Source organism: Nerophis lumbriciformis, linkage group LG01 (genome assembly GCF_033978685.3).
Source record: "Nerophis lumbriciformis linkage group LG01, RoL_Nlum_v2.1, whole genome shotgun sequence".
NCBI classification, from domain to species: domain Eukaryota; kingdom Metazoa; phylum Chordata; class Actinopteri; order Syngnathiformes; family Syngnathidae; genus Nerophis; species Nerophis lumbriciformis.
Window position 1 is genome coordinate 55,290,691 of NC_084548.2, and position 12,930 is coordinate 55,303,620.

Sequence of the window (12,930 nt, forward strand, 5' to 3'; positions counted from 1 at the left end):
GTGTGTGACTATGCAGTGAATTTGAAAAGGTGTGTGGCCACATTGAGTTGTATCTACCCAACTATGGAGGGTCAAATGGGGCAAAATTAAAAAAACATATACATCTTTAAATAATTTCTTAAATGTGTCATTAAATCCTTATATATATGTGTTATTAAAAATGTTATTGATTTATTCAATGTAAAAGTGGATATTATTTTACCATTTAAAGGCCTATTGAAATGCAGGTCCATTCTATGTGTCATACTTGATCATTTCGCGATATTGTCATATTTTTGCTGAAAGGATTTAGTAGAGAAAATCGACGATAAAGTTCGCAACTTTTGGTCGCTGATAAAAAAGCCTTGCCTGTACCGGAAGTAGCAGACGAGTAGCGTGACGTCACAGGTTGTGGAGCTCCTCACATCTGCACATTGTTTACAATCATGGCCACCAGCAGCGATAGCGATTCGGACCGAGAAAGCGTCAATTTCCCCATTAATTTGAGCGAGGATGAAAGATTCGTGGATGAGGAAAGTGAGAGTGAAGGACTAGAGGGCAGTGGGAGCGATTCAAATAGGGAAGATGCTGTGAGAGGCGGGTGGGACCTGATATTCAGCTGGGAATGACTAAAACAGTAAATAAACACAAGACATATATATACTCTATTAGCCACAACACAACCAGGCTTATATTTAATATGCCACAAAGTAATCCCGCATAACAAACACCTCCCCCCTCCCGGAAATATAACCCACCAATACAACTCAAACACCTGCACAACACACTCAATCCCACAGCCCAAAGTACCGTTCACCTCCCCAAAGTTCATACAGCACATATATTTCCCCAAAGTTACGTACGTGACATGCACATAGCGGCATGCACGTACGGGCAAGTGATCAAATGTTTGGAAGTTGCAGCTGCCTGCGTACTCATGGTACCGCGTCTGGGCATCCAACTCAAAGTCCTCCTGGTAAGAGTCTCTGTTGTCACAGTTCTCCACAGGCCAATGGTAAAGCTTGACTGTCATCTTCCTGGAATGCAAACAATGAAACACCGGCTGTCTTATCCGGCACAACAGTCAAGGGGTGCATTCTATGGCGGGGGTCGGTTATCCGGCACAACACCTGCCGCAATACATCGCTTCCCACCTACAGCTTTCTTCTTTGCTGTGTCTATTGTTCATTGAACAAATTGCAAAAGATTCACCAACACAGATGTCCAGAATACTGTGGAATTTTGCGATGAAAACAGACGACTTAATAGCTGGCCACCATGCTGTCCCAAAATGTCCTCTACAACCCGTGACGTCACGCGCAGGCGTCATCATACCGAGACGTTTTCAGCAGGATATTTCGCGCGAAATTTAAAATTGCACTTTGGTAAGCTAACCCGGCCGTATTGGCATGTGTTGCAATGTTAAGATTTCATCATTGATATATAAACTATCAGACTGCGTGGTCGGTAGTAGTGGGTTTCAGTAGGCCTTTAATTGCCAATTTTAACATGGAATTATCTTTTTTGTTTAATAATTTATTTTTTAATATTTCCATGATTTAATTATTTAATCCAAGAGGGTCAAGCGATAGAAAATGGATGGATGGATCATTGAATTAACTATTTAAATATTTATCTATCCATCCATTTCCTACCGCTTGTACCTTTCGGGGTCATGGGGGTTGCTGGAGCCTATCTCAGCTGCGGAAGGCGGGGTACGCCATGGACAAGTCGCCACATCATCACAGGGCCATCACAGATAGACAGACAACATTCACACACTAGGGCCAATTTAGTGTTGCCAATCAACCTATCCCCAGGTGCATGTCATTGGAGGTGGGTGTATGCACGGGAAGAACATGCAAACGTCACACAGAAAGACCACGAGCCCGGGGATCGAACCCAGGATCTTTGTATTGTGAGGCAAATGCACTAATTTCTGTAACCACCGTGCTGCACCTTTAAATATGTCATTATTTATTATTTCATTATTGATTTCAATATTTCATGTATTAGTTTTATTTGTCAAACTCAACCATCAAAGACAGTAGGCAATTCCTAACATCTGATTGGTTACCTTTCAACTAGAGAAGCAAAAGAAGTACTGGTCAATATCTTCGTCTGAAAGTGCGGAGATAACTCCGACAACTCCAATAAATTCCTTTAACTGCTACGGGCTTTGGATCTGCAGGTCTTGCGTCCACATACTCTGCGAGGTCTAACATATCTACCACCAACTCCAGAAAAAGTACAAATATACGGTATCTTAGCAGCCATGTTTTGAAACACTTCAGACCAAAGCAATCATTGCACTAGATTTTGTGTTAGCCCCGCCCACTAACTTTGAGGGGTAAATCTGATCAATTAAATAAATTCAGGAAGCGCTGACACATAGTTCCATAAAATAGAATAACACATCATGGAATACTTAATTAAATCATGAAATGATTAAACCATTAAATAATGAAATTATTACAATTATTCTACAATTAAATGTACTTTTACAGTAAATAAATTAATGACACATTTAATAATATGTTTGATTCCAAATACAATTATCAATGGCATGTTTAAGTAATTACTTAAATATTTAATTAACAACTTATTTAATTTTGTCCCATTTTACCCTCCATACTGAACAGCCTTCACTCAAAAAAAATGAAGCAGTGACTACTCAATATTTTCAATTTAACTTCCATGCAATTGTATTTTGGCAGTTAATTCAGCGCAACAGCAACTTAATGGTCGTGTCTCGAGAATATTGGGTTCATTACTCAAGGTTGTCAGCACTTGTTTCATCGAAGGTCTCACATAACTCGATTTGCTCGACAGTTTTTTAAATTCCCACATACATACAGTAAGTGTGTTGCCCATATGCTACAGTAACATTGATGCTGGAATTTAAATATATTAAAAGTACTTTTTTAGGGGCTGGCGTCTGTGGCTTTAATTCTAATGAGCTGTGTTTGTTCAAGTGTGTGTTGCAATAATCACTATTGTGCATTTCATCCACATTTTACATGAACACTCCAGAAGACATTTCGGCTTTCTGTGGGTGTAGTTAGTTTGGTGTGTTTTGAGTTTATGTGTGTGAATGTTTGTCTGTCCGTCTGAGCTGGTCCTGCGATGAGGTGGCGATTTGTCCAGGGTGTAACCTGCCTTCCGCCCAAGTGCAGCTGGGATAGGCTCCAGCCACCTTTGAGACCCCGGGATAAGCGGTAGAAGGTGGATGGATGGTTTATGTTTGGTGTTCTATATTTAATTGACCACTAGTGGTTGTAATGAGCATCCCAAACCTAATCTTCTATGCAGGATGTTCTTTCTTCAAGCGCGTTATGACCGGCCGAGAAGGGAGTACTTTGATGGTCTAGTCGCTACATACACTGTAGGGATGTAACAACATGAACATTTCACTACAAAGCTATGTAGACCAACATAGTCACGGTTTTGTTGAGTTTCCCCAAAAGTACTTTTTGTCTGGCAGAAGAAACATGAAATATTGGTCCGGCTTCATAAAAGCTGTGTTATTGTAATTTGAATACTAAATAATATTTTGTTTTAATTTGAAAAGGTTTTAGAGGGGTTACGACATTTGTAATGAGGAAAGACGTTAATGACGATTAGCACGCTACAGGTGGCTTCTCTAGTAAATTAGCAGCATTTTTGTCCCTGAGTTTATTAAAGTGCGGTTATCAAATACGGTTTTAGGAGATTATTTATTTAAGATTGCACTACTAACTGTCAGGAGTTTCACTGCAATTTATCATTAATATCGGTAATCGTTCAATTCCTAATAACTCGGCACTTATATAACATAATATATTTTCTATATCGCATACAACAATATAACATTAAAAGGGAACTCCGGACTGCACTTTTTGTTTTTTTGTTTTTTTGCCCATCATTCACAATCGTTATGTAAGACAAAAACACATGTTTTTCTTTTTTTAAACAATCTAACTCATAAATAAACGTCAATCAAAAATGAGCCAAGAATTTTGCCAAGGGGAGTTGCTCTATTCTGCTTATTAAACGCTCTAAAAAACATCTAAAAACCTCTATCGACGTTTTATATACACATTGTAAGTATATGTAATGTGGTAACAGGCACAGTGATAATAACATGGAATATTTGCGTATTTTGTTCATTCTAAGAATAAGGCGGTGTACTGTATTAATTTCACAAACACATCCCAATGTTCGCTATTTCCTTCACCAACAACTACTACTACTCATGCAGACTTCATGAGAACGATTACTCTGAGACAAAAGATGATCCACAACCCTATCTTTTTGAGCCTGAATATAAGGAGGAAGAAGTTTTAGAAACTGTGTGTGAAACAGATCCAGCTTGAGTTAAACACTAAGCATCATTTGGCACTATTGCTAAGTGGGGTCTAAGTTGAATATCAACCTTTTCTAACTTCTCGGTTTATGTCCACATCTTTTTACCAACCAGATTTGAGTCATACTTTATAATCTAGAATCAACTTTTACCAGCTCAGTGGCAATGCTGCAGCTCACCGGTTCAGTATGTCGATATTAGTTAGCGCTCTGTGATCAAGGCGCCACTAAAAATAGCGAGCGATTATGATAACAATATCGCCAATACTTGGTTAAAGGAGATGTAAATGGACTCAGTATTGTTGGAGTTTTTTGGATGGTTTTTTTTTAGAAAGGGGGCAATTGCTTTTCTTGTCGTTCTCGCCAGTTCCAGGTCCAAATTGTCTGTCAAAGTGTTCCAATTTGTCAGATTATATTACCAGCTATCTATTTTTCAGGTGAAATGCATGATTTATGATCTAGAATAAACTTACAGGGAGCAGGGAAACGAGAAAGCAGCAGACCACTCGATGATGTAAACATAAGCACACAGGAAGTGATCACGGCACCACTATAAATAGTTTGTCTGTGTTAGCGTTTATAAGAATAATGTCACTAATACTTGGTTATTATTCAAGTCACAAAGCGTAAATTGAGTATTGTTGGTGGTTTTTGAATGGTTATTTATTGAAATGTATGGGCGAAATAGTGGAGCTCCCATTGGCTCCACTGTAAGCAGTTTTTTATTTATTTAATATTTAGAATGCATTTAAAAAATCCATCCGTCGTCATGTCTTTCATAATGAACGATGGGCAAACTAAAAAAAAAAAGTGCAGTTTCCCTTTAAAGAAAATGGACAGAAGGAAAACTACAAATCCCGTTTCCATATGAGTTGGGAAATTGTGTTAGATGTAAATATAAACGGAATACAATGATTTGCAAAACATTTTCAACCCATATTCAGTTGAATATGCTACAAAGACAACATATTTGATGTTCAAACTGATAAACATTTTTTTTTTTTGCAAATAATCATTAACTTTAGAATTTGATGCCAGCAACACGTGACAAAGAAGTTGGGAAAGGTGGCAATAAATACTGATAAAGTTGAGGAATGCTCATCAAACACTTATTTGGAACATCCCACAGGTGAACAAGCAAATTGGGAACAGGTGGGTGCCATGATTGGGTATAAAAGTAGAATCCATGAAATGCTTAGTCATTCTCAAACAAGGATGAGGCAAGGGTCACCACTTTGTCAACAAATGCGTGAGCAAATTGTTGAACAGTTTAAGAAAAACCTTTCTCAACCAGCTATTGCAAGAGATTTAGGGATTTCACCATCTACGGTCCGTAATATCGTCAAAGGGTTCAGAGAATCTGGAGAAATCACTGCACGTAAGCAGCTAAGCCCGTGACCTTCAGGCTGTACTGCATCAACAAGCGACATCAGTGTGTAAAGGATATCACCACATGGTCTCAGGAACACTTCAGAAACCCACTGTCAGTAACTACAGTTGTTCGCTACATCAATCAATCAATCAATCTTTATTTATATAGCCCTAAATCACAAGTGTCTCAAAGGGCTGCACAAGCCACAACGACATCCTCGGTACAAAGCCCACATACGGGCAAGGAAAAACTCACCCCAGTGGGACGTCGATGTGAATGACTATGAGAAACCTTGGAGAGGACCGCATATGTGGGTAACCCCCCCCCCCCCCCCCCCCCCCCTCTAGGGGAGACCGAAAGCAATGGATGTCGAGTGGGTCTGACATAATATTGTGAGAGTCCAGTCCATAGTGGATCCAACATAATAGTAAGAGTCCAGTCCATAGTGGGGCCAGCAGGACACCATCCCGAGCGGAGACGGGTCAGCAGCGTAGAGATGTTCCCAGCCGATGCACAGGCGAGCGGTCCACCCCGGGTCCCGACTCTGGACAGCCAGCACTTCATCCATGGCCACCGGACCTGTGCCACCCCCCCCCCCCCCCCCCCCTCAAGGAAAAGGGGAGCAGAGGAGAAAAGAAAAGAAACGGCAGATCAACTGGTCTAACAGGGGGGCTATTTAAAGGCTAGAGTATACAAATGAGTTTTAAGATGGGACTTAAATGCTTCTACTGAGGTAGCATCTCTAATTGTTACCGGGAGGGCATTCCATAGTACTGGAGCCCGAATAGAAAACGCTCTATAGCCCGCAGACTTTTTTTGGGCTCTGGGAATCACTAATACGCCGGAGTTCTTTGAACGCAGATTTCTTGCCGGGACATATGGTACAATGCAATCGACAAGATAGGACGGAGCTAGACCGTGTAGTATTTTATACGTAAGTAGTAAAACCTTAAAGTCACTTCTTAAGTGCACAGGAAGCCAGTGCAGGTGAGCCAGTATAGGCGTAATATGATCAAACTTTCTTGTTCTTGTCAAAAGTCTAGCAGCCGCATTTTGTACCAACTGTAATTTTTTAATGCTAGACATAGGGAGACCCGAAAATAATACGTTACAGTAGTCGAGACGAGACGTAACAAACGCATGAATAATGATCTCAGCGTCGCTAGTGGATAAAATAGAACGAATTTTAGCGATATTATGGAGATAAAGAAGGCCGTTTTAGTAACACTCTTAATGTGTGATTCAAACGAGAGAGTTGGGTCGAAGATAATACCCAGATTCTTTACTGATTCGCCTTGTGTAATTGTTTGGTTGTCAAATGTTAAGGTGGTATTATTAAATAAATGTCGGTGTTTAGCAGGACCGATAATCAGCATTTCCGTTTTCTTGGCGTTGAGTTGCAAGAAGTTAGCGGACATCCATTGTTTAATTTCATTAAGACACGCCTCCAGCTGACTACAATCCGGCGTGTTGGTCAGCTTTAGGGGCATGTAGAGTTGGGTGTCATCAGCATAGCAATGAAAGCTAACACCGTATTTGCGTATGATGTCGCCTAGCGGCAGCATGTAAATACTAAAGAGTGCAGGGCCAAGAACCGAACCCTGAGGAACTCCGCACGTTACCTTAACATAGTCCGAGGTCACATTATTATGGGAGACGCATTGCATCCTGTCAGTAAGATAAGAGTTAAACCACGACAAAGCTAAGTCTGACATACCAATACGTGTTTTGATACGCTCTAATAAAATATTATGATCGACGGTATCGAAAGCAGCGCTAAGATCAAGAAGCAGCAACATAGATGACGCATCAGAATCCATCGTTAGCAGTAGATCATTAGTCATTTTTGCGAGGGCTGTCTCCGTAGAGTGATTTGCCCTGAAACCGGATTGAAAAGGTTCACAGAGATTGTTAGACACTAAGTGTTCATTTAGCTGCTGTGCGACAATTCTTTCGAGGATTTTCGAAATAAAGGGAAGGTGGGACACCGGTCGGTAGTTTACCATGAGGTCAGGATCAAGGTTAGGTCTTTTGAGCAAAGGATGAATAACCGCTTTCTTGAATGCTAGGGGAACAGTGCCAGAGGAAAGTGATAAGTTTATAATATTTAGCACTGATGGACCTAATAATACAAAAAGCTCCTTGATAAGTTTCCCAGGAAGTGGGTCAAGTAAACATGTTGTTTGTTTTATCCCACTTACACGCTGTAATAGTTCCTCTAATGTTATTTCATCAAAAAGAGAGAGACTATTTTGTATTGCAGTATCCGTCGTAGATACAGTTGTATCTGTGTTCATAGAACCCAGTTGTAGCTGGGATGCGTTGTCTTTAATCTCCTTTCTAATGTGTTCAATTTTCTTATTAAAGAAATTCATAAAGTCATCTGCCAAGTGGGTGGAGCTATTGGGAGGAGTCCCTTGTTGGGTTAGCGATGCTACTGTACTAAACAAAAATTTAGGGTCGTTTTTGTTGAGGCGGATGAGATTTGAGTAATATTTAGCTTTAGCTAAGGTAAGCATGCGTTTATACGATATTAAACTATCACTCCATGCTTACATCTATAAGTGCAAGTTAAAACTCTCCTATGCAAGGCGAAAACCGTTTATTAACAACACCCAGAAACGCCGTCGGCTTCGCTGGGCCTGAGCTCATCTAAGATGGACTGATACAAAGTGGAAAAGTGTTCTGTGGTCTGACGAGTCCACATTTCAAATTGTTTTTGGAAACTGTGGACGTGGTGTCCTCAGGACCAAAGAGGAAAGGAACCATCCGGATTGTTATAAGCGCAAAGTTGAAAAGCCAGCATCTGTGATGGTATGGGGGTGTATTAGTGCCCAAGACATGGGTAACTTACACATCTGTGAAGGCACCATTAATGCTGAAAGGTACATACAGGTTTTGGAGCAACATATGTTGCCATCCAAGCAACGTTACCATGGATGCCCCTGCTTATTTCAGCAAGACAATGCCAAGACACATGTTACATCAACGTGGCTTCATAGTAAAAGAGTGCGGGTACTAGACTGGCCTGCCTGTAGTCCAGACCTGTCTCCCATTGAAAATGTGTGGCGCATTATGAAGCCTAAAATGCCACAATAGAGACCCCCGGACTGTTGAACAACTTAAGCTGTACATCAAGCAAGAATGGGAAAGAATTCCACCTGAGAAGCTTAAAAAATGTGTCTCCTCAGTTCCCAAACGTTTACTGAGTGTTGTTAAAAGGAAAGGCCATGTAACACAGTGGTGAACATGCCCTTTACCAACTACTTTGGCAAGTGTTTCAGCCATGAAATTCTAAGTTAATTATTATTTGCAAAAAAAAAAATAAAGTTTATGAGTTTTAACATCAAATATCTTGTCTTTGTTGTGCATTCAATTGAATATGGGTTGAAAAGGATTTGCAAATCATTCTATTCCGTTTATATTTACATCTAACACAATTTCCCAACTCATATGGAAACGGGTTAGTATATTAGCAACACTAGTATAGCTATGTAAGCTAGAGTGCTAACATTAGAGCTGTATTTGACTAGAACACCAAGTGTATTCCCCTGGAGAAAAAAACAAACGATAAAACGAAAGGCTTTCATTATTTTATAACGTCACAACACAGCTTGTCTCCAAACCCTCTGGCGGAGATTGATGTGCAGCTCCAAAAAATCTAATCTCGCCTCTAAAGCGACGCGGATCCCGAAGCTGTGATTGGTAGGCTTTTTTTAGTGCTTTATCGTCCGTATGTGTTTTTTTCCTTCTTGCGAAGAAGCCGCTTTTAAATATGCCAAAACAAACGAAACAATGAAGCAAATTAATGAGTGTCTTAGCGAAGACATTTGTAAAACAAAAGTGACTTGTGTTCCTAATCGATTAGTTCCAGCTTCAACTGTGATCTGGATGTCGCTTCAGTTGCCATGTTTTTTCATATGAGTACGTTTAATATATACTCAATAACAATCTTAAAGGAAGACTACACTTGTTATTTGGAATTTTGCCTCTCATCCTTATGTAAGACAAGCACACATGATTTGTTTCTGTTTTTATGCATTCTTAATAGTAAATAAGTCTCAGCAAAAGTTTGATTACAATGGAGGCGAAGGCAAATGCTCTATTCTGCCTAAAAATCACTCAAGAAAAACATTTAAACACTTCCATCAACGTTTTATATATATGCTGTAAGTATATACTTACAGCTTAGAACATCTGGAAGGAAAGGACACACACGTGCGGATGTTGTTCCTGGACTTCAGCTCAGCATTCAACACCATCATCCCGCAGCACTTGGTGAGCAAACTGGCCCCCCTTGGATTCAGTGCCCCCCTATGCAACTGGCTGCTTGACTTCCTCACAGACAGACCCCAATCTGTGAGAGTGGGTAACAACGCCTCCAGTGCCATCTCCCTGAGCACCGGCTCCCCCCAGGGCTGCGCCCTGAGTCCGCTGCTGTTCACGTTGATGACCCATGACTGCTGCGCCAGGTCCACTACCAACCACATTGTGAAGTATGCGGACGGCACGACAGTAGTGGGCTTCATCCGTGACAACAACGACATGGACCACAGGGAAGAGGTGAAACATCTGGTTGACTGGTGCAGAGCCAACAACCTGGTCCTGAATGTCAACAAGACCTAGGAGATCGTCGTTGACTTCAGGAAGCACCAGTCCAGCCACGCTCCACTCTACATCAACGGCACAGCGGTGGAGATAGTAAGCAGCACCAAGTTCATGGGGGTGCAGATAACTGACAATATAACCTGGTCCCTACACACCGGAGCTCTTGTAAAAAGAGCTCAGCAGCGCATGCACTTTTTGCGTCGGATGAAAAGAGCACAGCTCCCTCCCCCCATTCTCACCACATTCTACAGAGGCACTATAGAGAGCCTGCAGACCAACAGCATCTCTGTCTGGACTGGAGCCTGCAATGCCTCAGACTGGAAGTCTCTCCAGAGAGTGGTGAGGACGGCGGAAAAGATCATCAGGACTCCTCTTCCTCCTATCCAGGAGATCGCAAAAAGCCGCTGCCTGACCAGGGCTCAGAAAATCTGCAAAGACTCCTCCCACCCCCACCAAGGACTGTTTTCACTGCTGGACTCTAGAAAGAGGTTCCGCAGACTCCGAAGCAGAACCTCCAGGTTCTGTAACAGCTTCTTCCCTCGGGCCGTAAGACTCTTGAACGCATCATAATTAAATTATCCCCTCAACTCCCCCCAAAATGGATTAACTCGCTGGAATAAAAAAAACAATATAACATACATCCATAAATGTGGACGCATGTGAAAAAGTGCAATATATTTATCTGTACAGTAATCTATTTATTTATTTATTTATATATATTTATATATATTTATTTATTTTATATATATATATATATATATATATATATATATATATATATATATATTTATATATTATTTATATATCCTGCACTACCATGAGCTTATGTAACGAAATTTCGTTCTTATCTGTGCTGTAAAGTTCAAATTTTAATGACAATAAAAAGGAAGTCTAAGTGTAAGTCATATACGTAATGTAGTAATAAGTACATTCATAATAACATGTAGTATTTACGTATTTTGCTCATTTTAAGCATACAGCAGCGCATTGATTTCCGTTTGTAACAAAAACGCATCACAACATTCACTTTTTCTTTCAACAATAACAAACTACTACTAATCATTCCACATTTCATGAGAGCCAACAATCATAATAAAACATCACTTACTGTACAATATCTGCTGTCATTTGGATGCCAACTGTTAGGATGTCGATTTATTCCCGTTTAGATAAAGAATGACTCATAGTCCTTGTGAAGAAACAAGGGGTGAGGAACCTAGCGTCTTTTCGGGTGTTTTTCGTCTTTTCTGGGTGTAAATTGGCTGTTAAAGCGTACCAACTTCTCAGTTTATGGCTACATTTGTCTACTATCAAGGTTAGAGGCAATATATATAACCTAGATTAACTTTCACGAGCTTAGAGGTGAGAGAGCAGCTCACCAGCTCAGAATGTCAATACAGCAGCATTAGGTAGTTTCCTCTCTCTGATCAATGCGTCGCTAAAAAAATGTCCTTGACGTTAGCTCTTATAATAACAATATTGCTAATACTTGGTTAATATTCATGTCAAGAAATGTGAATGGAGTATTGTCGGTGCTTTTTGGATAGTTATTTATTGGGTTTTATGGTCGGAATAGACGCAATGACGTCATGACTCCCAAAGGCTCCATTGTAAGCAGTCTTTTATTTATGTTTATTTAGGAGTTAGAATGCATAAAAAAAAGGAAATGTGTCACCGTGTCTCATAAGGATTTAAATTATTGGCAACATTCAAAAAAATAGTGCAAGTCAACAGTTTTATTATGTATAGAATTACATTGAAAAAAATGGACCTTTAGGTGCAGACTCTCCTAAACATGAGTTTCCTCCAAAGTGCACTCAGTTGATCCTCCAAGTGTGCGTTAACAACGTATTATATAATCGCTATTGGCTTCCTATCCGCACAACTTAATGAAGATAGTAAACAATCACATTAAGTGCTGCCCAAGAAGCCGGGGAGAAGACTTAATGTTTCCAGCTACTTGTTTCCTTCAGGCTATAAAGTTGGCCATATAGCTGCATTAAGTCTATAAATGTTTAATGATACCAATGCATGTAAGCATCAAATGATTCAATACTTGCTAACTTCATGCTGTAGACAGAGACGTCGGCATTTGATTCCAATAGCAAAATCAATGTTCTGCTTTTTTTCTTTCACTTTCGGTGTTGTTGTTGTTATTCTATACAGTTACTCTAGTGGGATTGTTGCTTGTATGTTTGTTAGTTAGGCCTCAAAATCACCATACTTTAAGATTTTAAAGAGAGATTAATGGGACACGTGGCGCGGTTGGGAGAGTGGCCGTGCCAGCAACCTGAGGGTTCTTGGTTCGATCCCCAGCTTCTACCATTCTAGTCACGTCCGTTGTGTCTTTGAGCAAGACACTTCACCCTTGCTCCTGATGGGTTGTGGTTAGCGCATTGCATGGCAGCTCCCACCATCAGTGTGTGAATGTGTGTGTGAATGGGTGAATGTGGAAATAGTGTCAAAGCGCTTTGAGTACCTTGAAGGTAGAAAAGTGCTATACAAGTATAACCCATTTACCTGTTGATAAAATAGTCCTCTGTGTGAAATTATATATGCTTTAGACTGTAAAACAGCCCTAAGAACCATTTGTGGTACTCCAAAGTAAAACAAGAGCGAGGCAAGAT

The 12,930-nt window shown here is 40.3% G+C and overlaps 1 protein-coding gene across 2 annotated transcripts in view; it reads left to right on the forward strand.

Moving 5' to 3' along the window:
- The window catches only part of cpne5a (copine Va), a 217,765-nt gene that overhangs the window by 99,901 nt on the left and 104,934 nt on the right, over positions 1-12,930 (forward strand). The window lies entirely within an intron of this gene.